Here is a 22,255-nt window from a genome sequence, read left to right as displayed (position 1 = left end):
ATCTATCTTAATTATTCCCTGGGTTACAAAAGAGAAACTGTACAATTCATTCATTCCACGGTGACAATTCCATTTTCCACCCCCAGTAAAGCACCATCCTTTCTCTGCAGTGATCCTGCCATAGACCACATCCCTTCTCAGCCTACTCACACCAGCCCTCATGCAAACAGTCACTAAAGGCCTGATCCAAAGCCTGTTGAAGTTGGCCAAGTCAGGCCCTTGTTGGCCCCAGTGCACTCCAGTCCATGCCCTGCCATACTTGCATCTCATTTCTAAGCAAACAAGGAGTCAGCCACCTTCACAAGCCATATTAAAAGTGGGATTTCTGGCAGAATAGACAGGTGTGCAGACAGGCTAACTTTGCCCTGGGAGAGTGATCTTTTCAAATCTTCTCTCATGTTTCTGGAAAGAAGGTATCTCAAATGTACATATTGTCTCAGAAAAGTCTGTCTGCATTGGATGAGAGCAATATAGGACCTCTGAATTTGGAGGGCACATTATGATGAGTGTACAGAGAAGACACAGGCCAGACAGTGGAGAAGAGTCAAAGAGCATTTTCTGATGGCACTGTTTTAAGTTTTGCTTTGCACCATTTGTTGAATATTAATTTGTCTTGCAATCTAGTATCTGAGTCTTAAATACCTTACAACCTGATTTTCCAGCTGCTTCCCCTCAGAGGCTGAATACAACTTGACCACTTTTAGACATGGCATATACAAGTAGACTGCACACGACTCTCCAACCAGCAGGGAGAGTCTGGTGTGACTCCTATGTCTCCTACCATGCTCTGAAAAAGCCAAAGTTAGTCTTCACCTCCAATAGGAAAAGGGGTCTGCCGGCAATTGCAATGCCAAAGTTTGACAACATCCCTCACAGCCTAACAGTTGCTAGGAAGAAAGTGGAAAACTGTCCACAAAAGGAGGTAAGGAGGATGGTGCTTCAAAGGGAGTTGGAGTAACTGAGACAAATCCCACTGACTCTTGGTTGTTCCTCCTGTGAGTAAAGTTTAAAAAAAAAAAAAAAAAAAAAAAAAAAAAAAAAAAAAAGCAGAGAAAATACCCATAAGGGAAGCTGTTTCCAGCCAGGTTTGTCCTGCTGAGAATAGTCTTGACTGAGGATATATCCTTGAAGACTTGCACTTTCCTAGCATCTGACTTCCCTGTTTTTAAAGTAATCTTTAGAGTACAGCTCACTGTTATTCTACTTAGCATCTTCATATTCCCTTTGGACTTTGTAGCAAACCAGACTCCTTTCCTCTCCTCACCCTCATCTGTCCCCCTTCCCTCACTTTACTCTCTTCTTACTGCTCAAGCCTGTATCTCTGCTTGTCTTTCCAATACCCAATTCTCCTTATCTACCATATTCACTCCTTTCTTCCTTAAAGCCACTAAACTCAGCACTTCATTTCCTCTGTCTGTAACAGGTCTTTTTAGCTTCATTTCCTTTGCTGCCTGATTTCTCCACTTCTGTCACATTGGTCTCCCTACCAACTGGCTGCCCTACTGTAACAAATTCATTCTCTTTTTCACATCCCCCCTCTCACCTCTTGGACTCCTCCACTTGTCCCACATAGTCCATCTACACTTTTGATTCACATTAGTAAAGCAACTTAAACTTCCACAAACTTCCCTCTGCTGATACTTCCTCTGCTCCCTTCTATCTTTTCCCACTCTTACCTTCATTTCCCCTTATTATTGTTTTTTATACTTACTATGGTCCTTGACCCACTGTCTCACCAACCTACTCTGCTTCCTCCTCCCCATAAACTTTTACAAGAGTGCATAACCTGTTTTCCCCTTCATCACATCTAATCTGAGATTGTACTCTCTTAAGAGAAGTAGGCACATCTTCTTATGTGACATTTATACAACACCTTGTCAATGTGCAGTGCTTTGAATGACTATTATTAATACATTAGTAATATAAAGACACCACCTTGGGGTCAGGTATGCCAGAGACACAGATTGCTCCAAGCATCTAAGTACATCAGGGTAGTATTAGGGCTGCTTTCCCCTTTCTTACAGTTTTACCCTAAACCTGCCCCAGCAGTTCTTGTCAGGAACAAGATCCTGGGCTAGAGCGTAAACTGAGAGGAAAGAAAATACCCTACATCCCAGAGAGCAGAATTGAGGCCTAAAGTCCAGTGTTCACAGGGTTAGCAGAAAAATCCACCCCAATGACAATAAATACCCAGGACATTGCATAGATGTCTTCAAATCCCTTAGTGAAGAGGTGCCTACTGACATCAGATCCTCTGAAGACCCAAAGTCAGTTGATAGGAGCCTGGTACACAAATGTGGGCAGAACTTAGGCCAGCTGAATACAGACCTGGACACCACTGAGCAGTGAAAACAGCAAAGCAGAAGGCAAAGCCTGGACCAGTGATGCTGCTTCACTGCCACATGAATGCCATTGTGCTCTGTACCTCAATGTGACTTTCAACAGAACCTGCATAATAAGTCCAGGCTTTTTGGAAGCAGCAAGTGGATGCAAAGATGTGGTCTACAGTGTTACAATGTTATAGCAGGACATAGACCATGTATGAGTGACACAGGTTGCTGCAAGCTGATACACTGGAAACAGCCTATACCATAACTATTCCAAGTCCCACCAGAGAAGCTGTACAGTATCACAGTGCAGATAACACAGAACTGCTTTTCCAGTTAAGACATTGACTGAGGAGGATGGATTTCAGTCACTGACTGACGCAGGTAAGGTACTCTTAGTTGGCCAGCTTCTCTCTGTTAACATATTTACAGGATGATAACAGTGATGGCCCATGAGCCATAATGCTATTTTTTTCAACAACTCGGAATTCATACAGGATAAGTATCATGCTCCCCTCAAGAATTAACCTTTCTGCACCTCCTGCCACGCTGGTACTTGTGGTATGCAGGAACATTTCCCACCTCAGGCATAGTTACTACTCTCCTTCTTGGCATTGGATATGGAGTACAGATAGACAGCTGAATGCTTTGATCTTCTTGATGGCTGGTGCACATATAAAGCTTTTGGAGCCATATACTTCCTTGTTCCCCAGGAGAGCAAAGTTTCTTGCTCAGCTGAAAATTAACTTCTGGAGTTTGTACTTGCTCACTTCCTCTTAAATGGCCTGCAAAGGAGCTCTGAAAGCCAAGTATTGCATTCCTGGGATCCCACGACTGCCTTTTCCCAGGCACTCTTCAAAACAAAAGAAAGGGAGAAAGGTGAACAGAATATTAAGAAGAACACTGATGCTGGCCAAAGAAGTTTCAGAGGAGAGAAAAGAAAATGGAACGAGAAGAGAGTGAAGGAGAGAAAAAGGAATGGAGGGAGAGAGGGAGCAGCAATAATAAGGTCATTTGTTACAGGAGCTACTCCTAGTCTGTGTGTATGTAACACAATTTGAGCTAATTGTATTGCCCTCACTTTGGGGACGTTGCTGTCTGTCTCTGAAGCTTTTTCTAATTTCCCCCCTTAATGTACGATTTCAGAATCTTTCATTCTAATGATTTTAATGCAATCAGCAAAACTATGCATGTAATTGTCTTTGGCACAGCACTCGCTGGAGTGGCACTCAGGGACAGCTCCCTGAACCCAGGACTCCGACAGGAGAATGCAAAACAGGCCTGTTTTCAATCACCGCGGCAGAAGGCAGCCGGCAACGTCTGCGAAAGGCTGCCGAAAAAAAACATTTGTCGGAAGACAATGACAAAAAAGGGGGTCTCAGCTCGGTGCTATTCAGAGACAATTTGTAAGCACGGCTGTTGAAGTCGATCCAAAGGCTCCGGAACAGCTGGAGCTTTGCAGTGATTGATAAGTGCGCCCAGGAGAACTTCATTTCTGCCTGAATGAAGACAAAAGCCCCGCGATGCTGGGCGGATGGGTAATGTCACTATCATTAAGTAGTGAGAGTGGATATGCCAGACCTTCAGATGGGGACACAGTCAGGGCTATGAGGAGAGGTCAGGGCACCCTCCCTTCCTTCCCATCACCGCCAGCTCTCTCCCCTCCCTGGCTCCCCCACTCCTCTCACACACACTTTCTGGACAAACACCCCCTCTATTAATTGTATATAATGCCCATATAATAGAAGTTCCCCCAGCTTATAAGTACAGACCATAGGTCTCTCTTCTCTTCATAACTACTCTGCACACACTCCTTCCAGACCTTTAGAGCTGATTCAGACTGAAAGTGCTCCAGGCCATCCACGTGCACCTTTTCCATGTATAATGTCACTGTTGTTCATGATCTCACACTCAGAAGACACCACCCTTGAGAGCCATCTTCAGTACCCAAACTTGGGTGACTCCCATCAGAGGCTGCTTGTCTCCTTCGTCCCTGTATTCCTCACCAGTATCTTCTGAAATCCAAAGTCAGCATTTCTAAAATCAAGTCCAAATGTTTGGGGAACCCTGTGAAAACAGAGCATCAGCACATGAGAAGAAAGCATGTAAAATGCAAAGCTGATCACAATGGAATTGAACTGGCACCTATGTGCTCTGCACTGAATCTCAGCTGCTTAAGGTTTATCTGATTTGGGATGTTTGCTGACACAGTCTCTTTTTCCCTGCAGAGTTACCACATCTCACATGCAGTCATTATGAAGAGCACTGGAGACAAGTAAATAAACTAAAACCTCAGCTTTCACTTTGTGCTCTTCTCACGGTGAAGAAAAAGCTTGAAGATACAATACAAGTTGTTCTGAAACAAGCACCAATATTAAAGGACCCTTTGCATATCAAATTACCTTTGGTGCTGCCCAGAACTACCCAAATTCAAGAGCTGGCTCCTCAGTTTCTACATATTCTGTAACCAGGATGTTGGACACCTCTGAAACTCTGCAGTACAGCTGGGAATCAGCAGGGCAACACAGAAGCCATCAGAAAACAGTACACAGCAAGGGTGGCATTGCTACAGGAAGGGGAACAAACTGCCTGAATTTTCTCTAAGCCTGGGTCCAACAAATCCCCCGAGAATTTAACAACCTACTCAAACACTTGCTTCTTTCTCTTCCAAATAGTGAATCCAGCTCTTTTCTCCTGCTGTCAATGGCCAGAGCCTAGGTAATGCTAGAGAGAAGACAAAGACCTCTTCCAAAAACCCTACAGTCTTTCCTTCAGCAAGAAATATTTGTCTGTCACCTTTTGGGGTGGTTTAAGGAATGTGAAGGCAAAAGAAATAGAACTGGAGAAAAAAGGTTCTGATGGGCAGACAGCCCATCACTATTATACTTCTTGCTGATATTTTAGGCCACCTCTCTCAGACATAATGCAGTTAACTGCTATTTAGATGACACAACCTAAGAACACTACACTGAGCTACAATTGCTCAGTGGGGATCCCGGTACAGGATACTCTCACCCAGCCACAGCTGAGTGACTAATCACCAAGGGAGATGAACCTGAAGAAAGATGAGAAGCTTAGAGTCAGGAGGTCTGGGACTGTTTCCAAACTCTATTACTGACCTGGACCAAATCACACCCACTCTGTAGCATCTTTTTTCCCCGCACTTTTCTGCTCAAGAGTTCTGCAGTACAGGATCCAGGCTGCTGTTCAGCTGTACAGTAACTACAGCAACAACATCCCACCCTGAGCTGAAACTATAACCTGCCTCAACAATAACTTTTCCAAAAATCCCAATCTACCAGCACCCAGCATATCCCTGCCTTGTTGCCACCATGTCAGAGGCCATAAACCAAAGTTACTCAGGGAAAGCAAAAACATCAGCTATCAGATTATCACTTCCCCTCTGCAGTGCAGCTCAGATCCATTTGAACCTTCTGTGAGCACCACTACCATCACTCTCTTTATTCCCACACCCTTCACAGGTATTGTGCTGCCCTAAGGGAGGGAGCTGAGAGATCCAGAGATGCCCTTTGCCAGAAATGATCACTAGTTGTTCAGTTTTGTCAATTAACTCTTTAGAGCCCAGGAGGCATAAACTCACTATTCTCCTACTCATTCAATGATACTATGTCATCAATCCCATGCCACCTCAGACTGTTAGTTCTTTGGGCAAGGGAAATCTCTGTACAAAGCCTACCATATGCCCAGGCCTCTATACCACCACAGGAAGCAGCAGCAGCCCATACAGCTCCAGCACACACACAGAGATGCCAGCCACCCCTCTGTGCCTTCTGTGGGTGGTGAAAGAAAGGTCAGCTGACATTACTCTCAGTCTTCCTCCACTTTCCAAATTCTAGAAACCTCTTGCTGAAGCAACATGGGGGGAGGGGGAGTTTACTGTCTTACACCCAGCCAATATCTTGCACTCTCTGCAAGATGATGGAATAGCACAGGCCAGTGATCAGCAGGAAAGCCAGTTCCCACTGGCCTGCAGAGGAGCACCAGCCCCACTGCTATTTGTACATGTCCTCTGGAATCTCCACATTCAGCACTGTTCTTGCCAAAGCCACCAGGAAAATGTGCACATCATTCCCTAACCTCACTGTCCCCAGAGCTGGCACTGGCTGCTTGTTCTGCTGGCTGGTTGGACAGCTAAATAGTTATGCAGAGCACTGCAGTGCTGGGGGATCCCAGGCCTTTGGCATAAGATTTGGAGGGCCCCTTGTGGACATCCTTCCTGAGCTGGCACCCCACCTTGGCTGCAGCAGAAGAACATCTCTTGTAGCCTTTCTGGAGCAGGGAAGTCACCACAGACCCTTTCTGGAAAGGGAAATAGAGGCACTCAAACAGCTTAGTGATCCTTGTCAACTAGGGAAAGAACAGAATCCCAAAGGCTCATTGGCTTACAGCTGCTGTCTTCCCCTGAGCAATGCTATTTCAGTTTCTGTACCTCCACTCTGCAGGCAGTTGTGACAATACAGAACCTACTTCTGCAGGCAAAGGTGTCTTTTCAGGGCCTGCACATCCAACACGAATGCTACCAGAGCAAAACTTTAGCAGTGTGAAGAAGCAAGACACCCAGGTTTAATGAACTAATCTAGACCAGCAGAGACTTTATTACAACTAAGACCTTCAAAATCTCCACTCAAGCTCAGTCAGTTCTAAGCTTCCAGAAAAGTGACTTGCCATTGCAGTAATATATTCCCCACAAGACACTCCATTTGTCATAGCTACCAGGTTCCAGCTTCTGGCAGAAAAAATTGCCCAAGCATCTCACTGCTGTAAGGCTTCCCATTCCTGATTTTTGTTCCCAGAAAAGGATTTGGCAAAGTTTTCAATTATATTTTCCCAGATTCTTACACCAGTCTGGCATGTCTGTTTAGCCTGATCCTCCCAGTGACTGTCATTCACCTTTCAGTTGTCACCTGTAGCATGACTGACAATACTGTCAGGTCCAATATAATCTTCACATGCAGGTAGAGCAACAGTGAGCATTAAAATCCTCAGATATGTTCATGCAGTCAGGTACAAGACTCCAAGGTCACTCCTTGGAAGTGCATAGCCTGCATCACATCTTTTTGAGCATAGGGTAGCCAAGAGCAGCAGCCACAGGAGGTCATGGCCACGCAGACCAAGACAAGCTGTTTGCAGCCCACACACAAGGCATTTAGAGGGAGAGTCAGGAGGTGGTCTGTCCTTTCAGACCTGTACAGATACACCCTCTATTACCACCATGAGAACACATGGCAGAACCAAAAGCAGACCACTCTTGTCCCCACTCTGATCTGTGAAGTAATAAATAGTGATAAATCTTGACAGAGAGCATCCAAGTGTCTGGCATGCTGTGGAGGGTGAGGGCAAGGCAGCTTCTGCTACAGGAGATGATCTCTGGCCTGCCTCTCTTGATGACCCCAGAGAATTCACACCGCCCTGCTCCCTCCTCTTGAAAGGTGATAACAAAGGTGTGAGTTTCTAAGCCTGACTGGCTCATGGAGTTAAAACCCAGTGAACCTGACCAGATCAGTGATAAAGCCAGAGCTCTGCTGAATTGGTCATTCTCTTGCTCTCTCCTTCTCTTTCCTGACCCCTCTTTTGCATGGTTCATAGAATCGGCAAAACTCCCTGACACAGAAACTGGAAGACACTCGATCTGTCGGTAACAATTTCCAGCAGCTCTGACAGGAACAGGCAGAGCACAGGAAGAATAAAAAAAGGGAAAAGAAAAAAAAAAAAAAAAGATAATTCTGTCTGCCTAGCATTCTCCCTTTTGTTTTTCCTTTGGCTACCTCTCTTTCCTTGTGCTGTGTGTCTCCTTTCCTTTGTCTGCAGCTGGACAGATGAAGACAGTCCATGGGCTGCAGGAAGCATCCCAACTAGAGCCACAAAAGAGAGTAACTCATCCCAGAGGAAAGACTACATAGAGAAGGATAGATTAAACCTCTCTTACTTTAAGCCCCCTCAGCACCTGCAGCATGGTGGTTCCCTGTCCTGGTTGCCCACACTGGCAGGGAGGCTTGGAACAGGTAAGGAACATCAGTGAGGAAGATGAGGCTGGCAGTGATTTATATGCACACAATATTTACATTTTTCAGGTCACCTTTGCTGGGGCTGAGGGGATGCTTTCATTAATTTTATCTTGCAGAGTTAAGTGTGGCCTGAAACCATCAGTGTGTTTTTACCCACTAGATGCATGCCTCTGTCTTTGATCCTTCCTTCTCTTGTCACTGTGGCTTCAAGCCTGATCCACAGTAGGCTCCACAGAGTATTGGGGGTCTGGGAGAAGTCAAGGCACACAGACTGAGATTTCTGCAGCCCCTTCTGAGCTGTACATCTGACTCACAGACTGACGCTGTCACTAAGGAGACTGGAGTCTGAAACCCAGGTAGTTCTTGCCCATGCTGGAGTTCTGATGTCCTTCACTAAGCAAAAGTCATCCTGGCTAAGTGTCTAGGGAGAGGCAAGTGTGATGTCTACAGTATGATGCCTACCTTTTTAGACAACACCCATCCTCCTAGCCAAACATTAGATCAATGAAAGTTATAGATAGTGGAATCTGTGTTGTATCTTCAGAGCTGCATTTTCCCCCTCTCCCATCGAGAGAGGTTTTCCAGAACAGGTGATCTTTTGAAGGAGGTATGTGAGATGATAGGAAGGAAAAACCATTGCTCTGATGGGCCAAAGGCCTAGAAACAATAGTATTTATTACAGGACTAATCTCTACTATGATAGAGTCAGACTATCATATCATCATACAACCTGCACCTTCAGAAAATACACACCCTTGGAAGAGTCTGGCTTGAAAATAAGACCTTACATGATACAAGTCACCTGTATGGAGGGAGGAAGGGAGAGCACTGGAGGAGAAATAGAATGGGTGACAAGCAAAAACGCACAGAACATACCTGATTACCAAAAGTCATAGCAAGTCAGGATTTCACATTTAGCCCAGGCACCACTAGTGATGTACCAGCAGGACACGACACAGGCTGATATCACCAGCAGGGTGTTACACAACATGAAGCTCTTTCCTCTAAAAGAAAAAGCCCATCTGGCTCAGAACCTACACAGTATTTCGTGGCCTAGGTGACACTGGGTCCATGAGTCCAAGTCACACATATTGATTTATTTTTAACTCCTGACACAGGCAGAAATTCAGAATAAAAGATTTACTCCTTCCTCTCTGGTAGAAACATCATCTGTGTCTATCGAATTGGTCCCAGAGTTGAAGAGAAGACTGAAATCTAACTTTGGAAGTGATCAGTACTTGGATTCTCCCCAAAGGCAAGAATTTGACTCCCTGTCTAGCTCTTTTCTGTGCCAGGATCAAGCTTTTGTGGTGCCCAGCCTCAGTTGCTCTGATTATCATGGCACATCAACGAAAGGTAACCCAACATATGAAGTTTCAATTGCCTTTCCTGTCCAAAACAGCTGATCAGAGCTGTGCCAAAGGCTGGTGCTTGTTTCCTTCTCAAGAGATAATTACAGCATCTAGAAAACACCATTTGCCATGTTGCTTTTAATTCATATCAAGAGAACAGACAGCCACTGCTACACTCACTCAGGGACTGCAGGTAGAAGTCTGGGAAGGATGGAGGTGTTCCAGCCTCAGCTGCAGAGGGCTGGGAGACTTTCAGCTCTCACTGTTGTCACCCTTTGCTTTGACCCACAGTCCCCTCTGCTGTGTCTGCTCCACAAACCATTTAGGCAGCTGTAGTCAGAGGTTGAACCCACTGCTGTGAAGGGAAGGGTGACCTTGTGCTTGAGACGCAGGTGCTGCCTGGAAGAAAAGGAGTTCAGGTCTGCTGCAAGCTCCCTGACCATGTCCTGGGGAAGTTGTAAAAACTCCACAGGCTTTTGGTGTTTACTTCCCCTCAGGTAGCCAGAGAAGTTACCATAACCTGGCTGGTGAGGCAGGTGCTGCAAACTGACTGAATGCTCCAGAAACTGCTAACAGGGGTATTGGTGAAATCTGGGGCAGGAGGGACAAGGGATGGATGTCACACACCACAGGCTAGAAGCACATGCTGCTTGCAGGTGTGACCAAGGGAATCCCAGAAGTGGGATACACAGATTAAACAGCTGAATAAAAGAAAGAAGAGAGGCAAATTAGACACCTCATAGGAGTGAGCAGGAGGACACTGTAATAGCCCCCACTTGAGAAAACCAGAACCCTCCTTGCAAGCCTGACAGCCATGTCCTTTTAGACTAAACAGCCCTCAGAGCAGCTGTTGCCTCCCACTGTACTTTACACAGCACCCACCACCACAACCCCAGCTGAGATTTGGCCACCAGGCCATGAGGAGCAGCAATGAAAATAGAACAGACAGACTCAGTTCATGGAACATCCCTCAAGCACAAAGCACACACAGTGAGCCACAAGTGCCTCTAGTGAATCTGAAAGCAGGTCCTCTTTAAGGTCAGAATTGGCCCAAATTGCCTATAATTTTACAAACTGATGAAAAGCCTGAGTGACTCAAAACCTAGGGAATCTCAGCCATAGAAAATCAGGGCAGGGAAAGTGAGGAGGCAAATCAAGCCCTCCTGGTACAGCTGCAACCTCTTGCAAGTCAGCACCCAGTGGGTTCTTTAAAATTCTATCCACCACAACCACACCAAATTCAGACTGTGCCAGCATGGCAGTTTGGAGTAAAACAGTCAAGTAGCTGGATACCAAGGATAAATAAGATTTCGGCTAATCCTGCTTTCACAGCAGGATACTAGAAAATTTAGCTGACCTTTGTTAAATAAGCTCAATGGGTCCCTTGAGAGATGGTGAATTACTGTGAGTGAGCAAAGAATGTCTGCCCTGGGCTATAGCCTGCAGAGAGAGTTTTTTCTTACACATGAGGCTGCAATCCACTCCCCCTCCCCTGGGGATGCTACAGGGGATAGGCCACCCCAAGCTACTGCAAGGCAAGCCAGGTGTGCCACATCTGTAGAACATCTCTCAGTAGCATAGGAGACACTGTACCACACAGCTTTTCAGCTGCAGCACTGGCAACTCTCACCAGGAAAGCTGAGCTGCCAACAGAGCACTTCTTGCCCCAGAATGTCACTGCCATGGCTGCTTGTTTCCCTGCTCACAGGTTTGCCCTCTGGACTGCCAGCATGTGCACCTTCTAGGGCCCTCAGGAGGACAGGCAGCAGTTTGGAGACAAGCCCATCATAGATTTCAGTGGCACAGGGTCCATTTACTAACATACTATGAATCCATTGGCACAATATGGACCAAAATAGTACCACAGCCAGATGCAACCAGACTAAAATTTCATTGCTACACACACACTTCCTTTGGGAAATAAAAAAAATTTAACACCTGTCCACCTGTTCCAGCTTGACTAGCTGGGATTTAGACCACCTTATCTGACTGGCTGAGGAAGCAGATAAGGCAGAGCAAGGTAACATGAAGCTTTTTCATCTGTGTTCTGGCTGAAGCAGATTTGATGAGACACAGAGGTCACAAAGGGTGACATCAGTTGGGACATTAACATGCTACAGCAGGAACTGCAGACTATTTCCTTTCCAGGCATAATAAGACAGGAAACAGTATTACAAACCTGCATCTAACAGCTGGATCAGAAAAACAATCTGGGCCAACCTCTTTAGAGTGAACTAAACTAGGAAAAATCCCACCTAGAAAAGGTATGTCCAGAACTATGTATGATTTCTGGGAATCCACAATTCCTCCAGGTGCCACTACTTTTTCCTTTCACAACCTCAAGTAATAAGAAGGAGTAGGGATGGGAGAATTGCAATCAAACTATTTTTTTTCTGTTTCTCATTCTTTAAGCAACCCCTGGGTACCTGGATCGACAAATACATGGACTACTCACTCATGGTAAATTAAAAACAAAAAGTATGCTTCAGATTGTTGACCTCCCTTTATTTCACTCTCTCTCATGTCCTCCCAACTCTGACCTCTCTAAAGTTCTCAGCTGAAAGAGATCACAGATTCCAGTGTCCATAAAAACAGGAACATTTTTATTTTAGTTTTGAAGCCTATTTCAGTGACCCTGCTAAGGTGGGGGTGGGGGGAAGGGGGTAAGGAAACAGGATCATTCATCGTGGTTGAGCAGTACAATTCCATTTGCCAGGCTCTGAAATGAGAGACACTGCTGATGAAGTCAAAAAAGGAAAATGCTCCCCTGTGTCATTTTTCTCCTTTTCCCCACCTCAAGTCTTATATGTCTTCCCCCCTCTCAACCCCCACAGTCTCCCAGCAGACTCTCTGGAGATAAAGGGGGAGAGAAGCAGAAAGATTGGTATCTCAAGGGAAGCCCACACCTCTCAATATTCAGAATATTGAATATGAAATGTCAGAGGAGTTATCAATCTTACTTTGAAGGCACGGGGAGCTTAATTTGTTAGTGCAGGATGCAAAAGGGGCCTTCCAGAGCCATTCACTGACTCTTCAAAGCACGTTTCACTACTGGAGGTTTTGTGATTGCTCACTCTACACAGTGTCCAAGTAGGAAAGGGAGACTCATTCAATCCTGCCAATCCTAAGCTGCAAGGGAAGGTGCAGACAAGTAGAAGAATAAACAATGGTAGCAGTGTTGTGCAGAGGAGCAGCATGAGGTGAGAGCTGGTGGAAAGTCATATGCTACTTCAATCAGCCTCTAAGATATGATCATGCAGCTCAAAACACATAAGGGAATTAAGCAAACTCTCTGCTGATACCAATGACCACGGCAACTCTGAAACCAGTTAAGCCTAATCCTTTCCCTCAACCATAGGCTCATCCTTTGTCATCATCAAGATATCAGCACTCTTCCTTACCTCTTCTCTAACGTAACTGCATGCAGGCAGAAGCCTCAGTGAGGACCAGAGAGAGCCTGAGATATGACAAATAGCCCCAACTACAAAGCAGTATGGAGAACAGGATGCTGTCTGCCTGACAGCAGAGCAGAGGGAGAATGGGGTTTAGGCTCCAGTGAGATCAGTAGAAAACAATACTGGTAGGACATCTCCCAAAAAAGAGATGTGTATTTATATACACACACTGTCAGTACAAAGTTTCCAACTGAAAGACAGACCAGCTCCATGACAAGCAAAGACAGGGCAGGACTGTTCACTGGTGAAGAAAGATAACGCTGGGGCCATGGACTGCAGGTTATGTGTTTTGGTCTGTCTGGCTTCCCATCTCCTTGTCAGCCCCACAGCTCAGGAGGCTGACATCCCTAACCATCACCTATTTTCTACATTGTGTGTGATCCACAGCCTTCAAGTCTGCACACCATCCCTCTTCAGGGCAACCAGTAGGGAGAAGTTTCAGTCTTCCCTTAATTCATCTCTCCGAGTACTCCCTGACTTTATTCCGAAACATCAGTGGTTGTATATGAACCAGATAATATGTGACCCAGTTCTCTCTTCACTTGCTACCAAATTGTAGACAAATCAGGTATGTGCTAGCTCCAGGGACCTACAAGAGATCATGTGTGTTGTTCTCTGACCAACATTTTCAAGCCTTGAAAATAAAGGTTGGATTCGTAGTTGTACATTCTCTTACTACTAAGAATGCTCTGCTGCTCAAAAGTCAGTGTAAAGTAGCACACCCATTCAGGGAATGGGATAGGAAACCTGGGCACCCCACAATGTTCAGTGCATCCTGTTTAAGAACCAGCTTGGGGAAACGAGTACAACTCCCTTGATTCCTGAGGAGCTACACTGATTTAAGCTGAATAAATGTTTGGACCCTAAGTTCCATACAGGAAAGTTTAAAAATGCTGGACGGCTGCTGTTTCTTGCAGAGCCAGCATGTGGAAATGAGGTGCTGTTGTTTATGACAGACCACTGTGCAGAAAAAAAATCTCCTGGTCTCAAACGTGACCTTTGCATCAGAGGTCACCAAAAAGTCATCAGTGATTTCATCAGATATCAACCAACTCAATTGCCCTTACGTGCACACACAGCAGTAGCAACGTACAGGTCACACTCATTTCCTTGTGTGAGTCAGTCACTCTGAGCCCAAGGCCACCAGTTAGAAGAAAGAAAGATCGTCTGAGATCCTGAATTAGATTTCTGCTCTTGGCTCAGATCTCATTCTCAGAAATATGCCTACTGAGTGATTACAGGAATAATACAACCAGTTTAGTGTTACAGGAGGGTGTCCTAGGGACAAGGGGGCTGCACAATGGCATCTACCAACACCCCAACTCAGCTGTGGATGTGCTCTGGCGTATTTACTCAGTGGATTTGTGTGGCTGTTGCCCAATGTTAGTTGGGAAAGACAATAAAGAGATGAAAGAATAATACAGACATGAGGGTGACTATTTTCCAAAGAGGAAACACTTGCTCTAGCTGTCAATGATTTACAGGGTCATGTTGTTCATTGTTGACATATTTTATTGTCATTATTTATCACGCTCACTGCAGGAGCCCTAAGGAGCCCTGCACAGGAACTTGGGCCATGTAGCGCAAGGTGATGTACAAATACAGAAAACTGCTGGGGGGGGGGAAGGCACCGGAGTCCTGCCAGCTGCTGCCACTGCAGAAGATACTGCAGATTCACAGCAGGACATAAAAGAGGCAGTAGGAGGAAGATGGCAGGTGTCCAGAGTGCCAGAGTATTTCTCAGCTCAGCACAGAACAAAAAGATTCTCTTCACTCCATCAAGTTTATAGAGTTAAGTTCACAAATGCTAAATGCTTGCATCATTTTTAATGCTTTCTTGCTGGCCACAAGGCTGTCAAAATGCAGAGTAACTGCCTGCACAGTCAGAATCCTGAACAGGAGATTACCCTATCATAATAATTATTATTGGTATTATTACTACAGATTTATATCTCTATCATGATCTCTCTATCAAGAGAGACGTTGTACTCTCCTTGTGAAATAACATTTGCTTTGCTCTTCACAGAAGAATCAGAGGCTTTACAGGCAAAAATACACTGGCAAGTTACTCCAAAAGCACTCCAAGAAGGCAGAGGTCTACATCAAATATGTACATTTGCACCTGCTTAGTCTATGATCACTTTCGTAGTGGTGTAAATCAGGAGCAATGCTCCAGACACTCCACTAATACACATCAGTGCAGTTCACTGATTTCATATAAAAACCCCGCAGACATTAGACATGGAGAGAGTGCAATCAGACCCTGTCCGAGATCACCCCGTGTCCATATGCTGTTATTCATTACAAAGTATGATCTCAGTGCCTAGGGGCTCCTAGGAAGGCCAAAGTCCCCTCCACTACATTCTGCACTGATCAGTAATGACATACAGCACCTGCTTCAACAATTTGCAGTGAAAGGAGACAGAAACCAGGTATATTCTGGATACATTCTCAGATGATGAAAATACTGCCAAGTCTTGCAATTACATGGTGAGCCCATACAAGTCACAATTTTTCTTCAAGCCTCAGCTCCCAGTCTAGGGAGTTGATGAGATCTTGGAGAAAAAGGCTACTCTTTTATTTAGAGAAGCCTCACAACTCAGACCTTCAGGCTGGCCTTTCTGCCCATTTATGATTTCCAACTGCATCTTCAGTGCATGGCTGAGTTGGCTCTCAATTCTATTTATGCTAAATCAGTCTAGGAGGAACAAGAAGTCCAAAGAACAAAACAATGGGATAGAAAGTGGTTAACAAATGCCACTACAACCCTTGTGAGTCAAAACTGACACAAACTTTCCAAACTGAATTTTCAATGTGCCTGAACTTGAGTCAGAATTTCCATTTCAACCTGCATATTGATTTTACTTACTTATTATTCAGATCTAAAGAAATCATTTATCTTTGTCAAAAAAGAAAAAAAAAAAAAAAAAAAAAAAAAAAGAAAAGTGAAATACCTAGACACACTAGGAAAGAAAAGAAACACACCACTGCTTCAAGACAGTTGTGGGAGCTATGCAGAGCTGGCAGCCACAACCCTATGAGAAACAGTGTGGCTCCTCCCTGCTCTGGTGAGTTCTGTGCTGTGTTATTTTAGTTAAAGAGAGTAACCCGAGTGTCCCAAAGAGCAGCTGCTGCTCTTACCCATACACAGAGCTACTAACAAAATAAGAAATTACATAAAACCTACACAGGATAAGAGAATGTGGTAATCCTCCAGAGGGCACAGTACCTGCAGTCCAGATGGGAGGAAAGCCATGGCTGTTAGCAGACAGCCCAAAGGCCTCCCTGAAGTACAGCATCCTTCTTGGACCATCCTACAGGTCCCAGAGACGTTCACAACTCCACAGCACTGCCAAGCTCCCCACATCAAAAGACTTTCAGGGGGTTACTGGGAGACTGCTTTGGAACCCTGTCCCATAGTGCCTGTACCAGAAGAAGAACCCCCTTTCAGGACCTTTTTCCAACTCAGCATGAAATCACTGACTAGCTGAGGTCAGATGGAGTTACAGAGATTGGTCATATTTGGCCATCCTGTCCAAACCAAGTTCAACAAGAGGAGGTTGCTCAGGGCTGTGTCCAGTCAATTTTAAATATCTCCACAGATGGAGACCCCACAAGCTCTCTGTGAAACCTATTCCAGTGTTTGACCTACAGCAATTATTGGTACAGGGCTCACACGTGGAGATAGTCATCTCCTAACCTGATTTTTTCACTATGCACCAGAAATTAGATAAAATAACTCCACTGTCCCTAGTCAGCATGTTACTAGTAGTTTAAGAAACCCATTGCACTTGCACTTGGAGCCCAGCTGGAGTTTGGGGGCCCGTATGTTACATCTGTCACAGCATGAACAGACCAGACACAGAAAGAAAGAAGAAACAGGTTATAGAGAAGTGGCGTGGTTCAGCTCAGCTCATACAATAGACAGGACTAAACCCAGGGTCTCTGAATCCTCTGTTCACTTCACAGCATCAGGAGAACCATGCTAACATATCCACATTAAAGCATTTATGTTCTGCTTCACCACCAACGTTGGTGGCATTTTTCATAATAAGTACAAGCTGTTACAAGTTTAGCCTTTACCTTTTCCCATTCATAGATCCAAAAAAGGTTTTCTAGAAGACTGTTTCTTGTTTGAGTATTCCATACATAAGAACATGCTCAAATCTCAATTGCAACGTTTCCCCTTTAGAAGAACTTTCATTCCTATGTAAGACATCTGAGGTCACTAAAGATATCTGCCCTTACTACTACAACCATGGAAGGAACAAAAATAGCCACACAGCAGGAATTTTCTTATGGACCAAGAGATACACGTGTCTAGAAGCCTTTTAGAAGGCCATAGGTCTTCTTCTCATTAAAACTGCCAGGTGCAAACACATATCCCCTGTGCCATGGTCTGTGATCTCACTGTAGGGCTGTGCAACTTTTCTGTCCAGGGCAGGGATACATCTGCTCTGAGAAGCACCATTTTTCACATTTGTTGCCTTCTGCCAGCACTTTTCTGGTTAAAGGCAAAGCTGAGAGAAAGTTAAAAAGCAGCAACAGCTGCTCCGGTGTCTTCCCCAGATGTTCAGCTATGTTCAGCCAGTTAACTGTTTGAGAAATCATTCGTCAGCAAAGGTTTTGCTGCCTTGCAGGCTTCTCTCTGAAACAGCATGGTACTTACAGAAAAACTCACTCTCACCCTGCCACAATTAGCACCTAAAAACCCCTTGTCATTTCTTGACCCACCACACTCTCTTTGAGTTGTAGAAATTGTTCGGTGCCTTGATGGACAGAGATGTGAAGAAGCGCCCACCCAGTAAAGACTATCTGCATGCATTCACAAAGGTTAATATGAATGTTTCATGAATTTTAAAAGTTCACCCAGTTTTTCTAAATCCTGTGCTTCAGCATGTCTCCCTGGTAGAGTGCTTTCTTCTGCTGATTATCATTCAATTACTGTTATGATTCTCTATTACAGGGATTGATTGCAGAGGTCAGTGAAAGGAAGATTACAAGGAGTGTTAATGTTGAGATTAGGGTTTGGTGGAGATCAGGGTGGGGCAGAGTGGCTCATGTCCAAAGTTACAGCAGGTCAAATTACGAACAGCAAAGGGCAGTTTGAGAAGGCCAGTGTTAGGATCTCTTAACTCCAGGTATCAAGGACTTGGAAGTGACCCACAGTGACAAGAGCTAATTGCCAGCAGGATACAGTCAGGACAAATTACAAGTGTTAACTGCCAATTAAAATGACAGGGCCAATATCAGGGCCACTACAAAGATCAATTATGGGATTACAGCAAAGGTCCACAAGTACATAGGAACAATGCCCACCTGCAGCCACACAGAGAAACTCAGATGAGGAGCTTCCAAAAGTGGGAGAAGACTTTTTTTTGCCTTAGGCAGCTGAAAGACAGAGGCTCAGTTGCTCACAACTGCAGTTCAGGGAAGTTCAGGAAACAATGCTGGTTTACTTCAGCTGGGGTTTCAGCTGTGAGGTCTTTATTGGTGGTAGGAGTAAGATATGACTTATCTTCATGGTGTTAACAGCCTTATGGTTGTAAAAGTCCTACCAAGAGGGGCAGGAGACAGATGTCTTTACAAAAGGCTCACTGGAAAAAGAGTACAGCTCTATCAGCCTGAGGGACCAGCCAGGTGTGAAAAGCAGACCTGCTGTACTGCTTCTTTGCTAATGGTGACACCAGTGAATCTGGGATCAGAGGTTTTAAACTCACCCTTGCTCTTTCTGTGCTTAATTAACTGCCCGTCCATAGGCACATTATGTAGTGTGTGAAAGGGCTCCTCAGACCTCTGCTGCACACTCCAGTCATTTCAGAGCAACAGACAGAGCTTTATGAATAACTATAGAGATTTTTTCTCCCTCTGTTTGCAGAATGGTCTCATTGCACTTAGGACCTGGCCCATATTCTGAACTCACATAGACTTTTTCACCCCCTTTGAAGGCATCTAGACATAGCTATTGCTCAGTCAGGTCAGGGGTATAAAAATGCCATCTCTTCTTAGCCCTCCAAAGCCATCTAGGTGAGGACTGAGGACAGAGCATAATGTGGGTAGGTAGAGAAGCCACATTGAGCTGGAGGAATATATGTGTAGATTTCCCTCCAGCCTGAACTTCGATTTGTTCAAAGAACGATACACTCGTTCAGGCTTATTCCAATTGCAAAACTCTGTTCCAGGTTTGCTCTCGCCTTGTATCAACCCACCAACACCTCAATGATCCCAGCTTGGAACAAAATTGCTTAGTGCAGAAACTGACCACATCCACCTTTGGGGCAGGACACGCCACTCCAGAATCTTTCACATGTAGAGGAGACAGTGATTCTCTGCACACCAGTCCTAGAAAGGTCAAATTACACAGCCCTAAATACCACAGAAGCTGCCCAGATTTCTCTGGAGCTGCAGGATCCACGCAGAATTTAACTGCAACCCAAGAGCACACCTGCCTTTGCAGCATAACCAAGATGACACAAAACCCCATCCCAAAAAGCCTGGTGTTCTTATCCAAGCCTTGCACCTGCCCTTACACTGCCCAGCTCCCAAATTACACTGGAGCACCATCTGCCCAGGCTACCAAACAGTGTCCCTTTTACTGCCTGGACAAGATCCCCTCGGTCCTGTGCTGTGCAGAGGCAGCCAGTCAGAACTGCCCTGCCTCCTCAGCTCACCTCCAAGATGCTGCTGTAAATCCAAAGAGAGATTATCTTACCTGCCACAGTGTTACCTCCTTGACTGCCAGCAACGGCAAAGGGACTGGTGAAAAATGCTGTAAATTAATTAACATCAGACCTCTTGTAGCTGTTTGTTACTGTAAACAAACATTTTAATATGCAGTAATTAATTAAATCTGCCATGCTGTCCCCCTCCTCCCATTGATCTTTCTTCAGCTTTTCTTCTGCTCTGCCTCATCTTTTTCGCTTGGTGAAACAGATCACTTGCAAACAGAGACACAGCTTTCCCAGTGGTCCAACAGCAGCGACCCAATTCAAAGAGATCACTTTCCTCTTCTTAATCAAATGTTGGGCTCTTTTTTGCCCACACATCTGGGGTTTTCTCTCCCAGAGAAAAGAATGTCTGCACATTCTTTTCTCTCTCTGACACTTTCCTTCCCACTATCAAATGCAAATACAAAATTATTTTTTTAAATAAAAATTTAAACAACATCCCAACACTTATCAGTTTTTCCTCAGACAAAAAAAAGAAAATACATATATATATAAATCAGATTATGTATCTTGACACAATGCATTTCCCTTCATCAGAATCTTTCCAGCCCCCTCCTATTACAGCTCAGCTTTTTTCTTCTCTCAGCTCTAAACTGAGCCCTAAGTTTTCTCTTAAGCTCTAGGCAAGCTGTACTAGGCACTGCTCAGAAAAAAACATGTCTTCCAGTTAAGTTTTCCTGTTAGCTCCAGCTAACACTCTGGCAAACCAGCAGAAAGCTCAAGCCCAGCATTCCAGTCAAAATGGGTGGAAAAACATCAAAAAGCAGGAAGAGCAGGGCTGCTCCATGACAGAATATAAACCAAGACTGAGCAGCAGCAACACTCACCAGTTAGAGTGCAGTTTCACAATATCTAGACAGGACTGCCAGAACAGCATCCATGAGCATTCCCTCGCACAAGGCGTGAATTCACACTTTACAAAAACCTGGGTATTGGGTGTGAAACAATCTGCTTACTCTGGGTTGGCATTGGGCTGTTTCAGGGGCACACAAACCCCTGGCACCACCATGGCACAGGAAGGTGGCAGCTAAAGTAGGGACATGGAAACACAATAGAGATGTGATGGGAGGGACTCCAAGGACACTTAGGCCAGTGCCCTTTTACACTATCACAGCAAATACCATTTGAACTGTGCCTAGCCCAGTCTAAGTTCCATTTGGCATGTTCATGTCACTGCCACAACCCAAAAATTACAGTAATATTTGAATAGTCAGAGTGCATAGGTTTGTTGGATGAGGACTGGGATTTAGGAGCATCTCTGCATGTGCATACAGATGGAGGTAAGCATATGATAATGAAGTTACAGAAAGGTGTGCTCAATGAAGTTACAGAAAGGTGTGTTCATATAATAAATGTTATGGCAATGCATGCTCTTTGTGGAATGAACACTCTCATTGATAGGTTGTAGCAGCTTCATATTCAGACAACATTTCCAAGACACTCAACAAAATTTTATTCCCATGGGAAAAAAACTGCTGGTGTGTGTGGAGCTAAGGCAGCAGTATTTGAAGTGGGAGGCAGATGGAGCAGAAAGGAACTACAGCTCCTTACCAACACTGGTTTATACTGCTACTGAGAGAAGTTGCCCTTCCTGGCAACCACAACTACCCAAAGAACTGAGCTAGGGTCAGGAACTGTGAGCCACTTTGTGCTATCCTGATCATTTGATGTAATCCCTAATCTTTCCAGAGAACAGATTTTCTGCAGACCAGGCAGGTCTGCCAGGCAGGAGACCACCAGCTCTGTTCCACTGCAGGGGCAGAGTGCCCTAACCTCCACAAGGCTGCCAGGGTGTGCAGGTCCTAAGGTGGCCTTATACTTTTAAAATTGCAGGCTTCACCACAAAAGCTGGCTCCAGTGAAGCCAACCACAGTCATGAGTACCGAGCCCCTCTAAGGAGCAGGCCTTGTATTTGCAGTTTTATTATCCATTTTTCTTTTAATGTCCTGCACACTTGAGAAACCCTGTGTGAGAGTCAGAATGAGAGAGGGAGAAAGAGAGAGAGCTCATCATGCCCATAAAAGGGACAGATTCTGATTAGCTGAAGTTATAAAAATGATTTATACTTGCAAACATTATTTCTACTTGTATTGTTTGCCTGCAAGCGTTAACATCACGTCATGGACACTGTAGCCAGACTCAGTCATCCCTTGAGACAGGACAGATGGCTAACGTCCCCTTCCTATCAAAGAAACCCCAGAATGCAGAATTGGGGTGACCAGAAGAAAGACTTTGCTCTGGCTCTTGGCACTTCCGAGCCTCATGGGAACATTCATCCTCATGCAGCCAAAACAGAGTCCCAGGCATCAAGAAGAGCAATCCTGATGTCAGCTCCTTCTCTGTGCTTGGCATTTCTCAAACAGGAGA

The 22,255-nt window shown here is 44.9% G+C and overlaps 1 long non-coding RNA gene across 2 annotated transcripts in view; it reads right to left on the bottom strand.

The window, feature by feature from the left end:
• The window catches only part of LOC310912214, a 53,675-nt gene that overhangs the window by 2,924 nt on the left and 28,496 nt on the right, over positions 1-22,255 (bottom strand). Inside the window, exons 1-2 of one of the 2 annotated variants that reach the window (XR_014590633.1) lie at positions 9,230-9,289; positions 4,096-4,394 (exon numbers count right to left, since the gene is read on the bottom strand). This is a non-coding gene — a long non-coding RNA (uncharacterized lncRNA). Of the gene's footprint in view, positions 1-4,095; positions 4,395-9,229; positions 9,290-22,255 lie in introns of those variants that run through there. The other variant, XR_014590632.1, reaches the window with a different exon arrangement.

This window comes from Zosterops lateralis, assembly GCF_965231275.1.
Source record: "Zosterops lateralis genome assembly, chromosome: 8".
Classification (NCBI taxonomy): domain Eukaryota; kingdom Metazoa; phylum Chordata; class Aves; order Passeriformes; family Zosteropidae; genus Zosterops; species Zosterops lateralis.
This window is presented reverse-complemented; position numbering and strand designations above follow the sequence as displayed.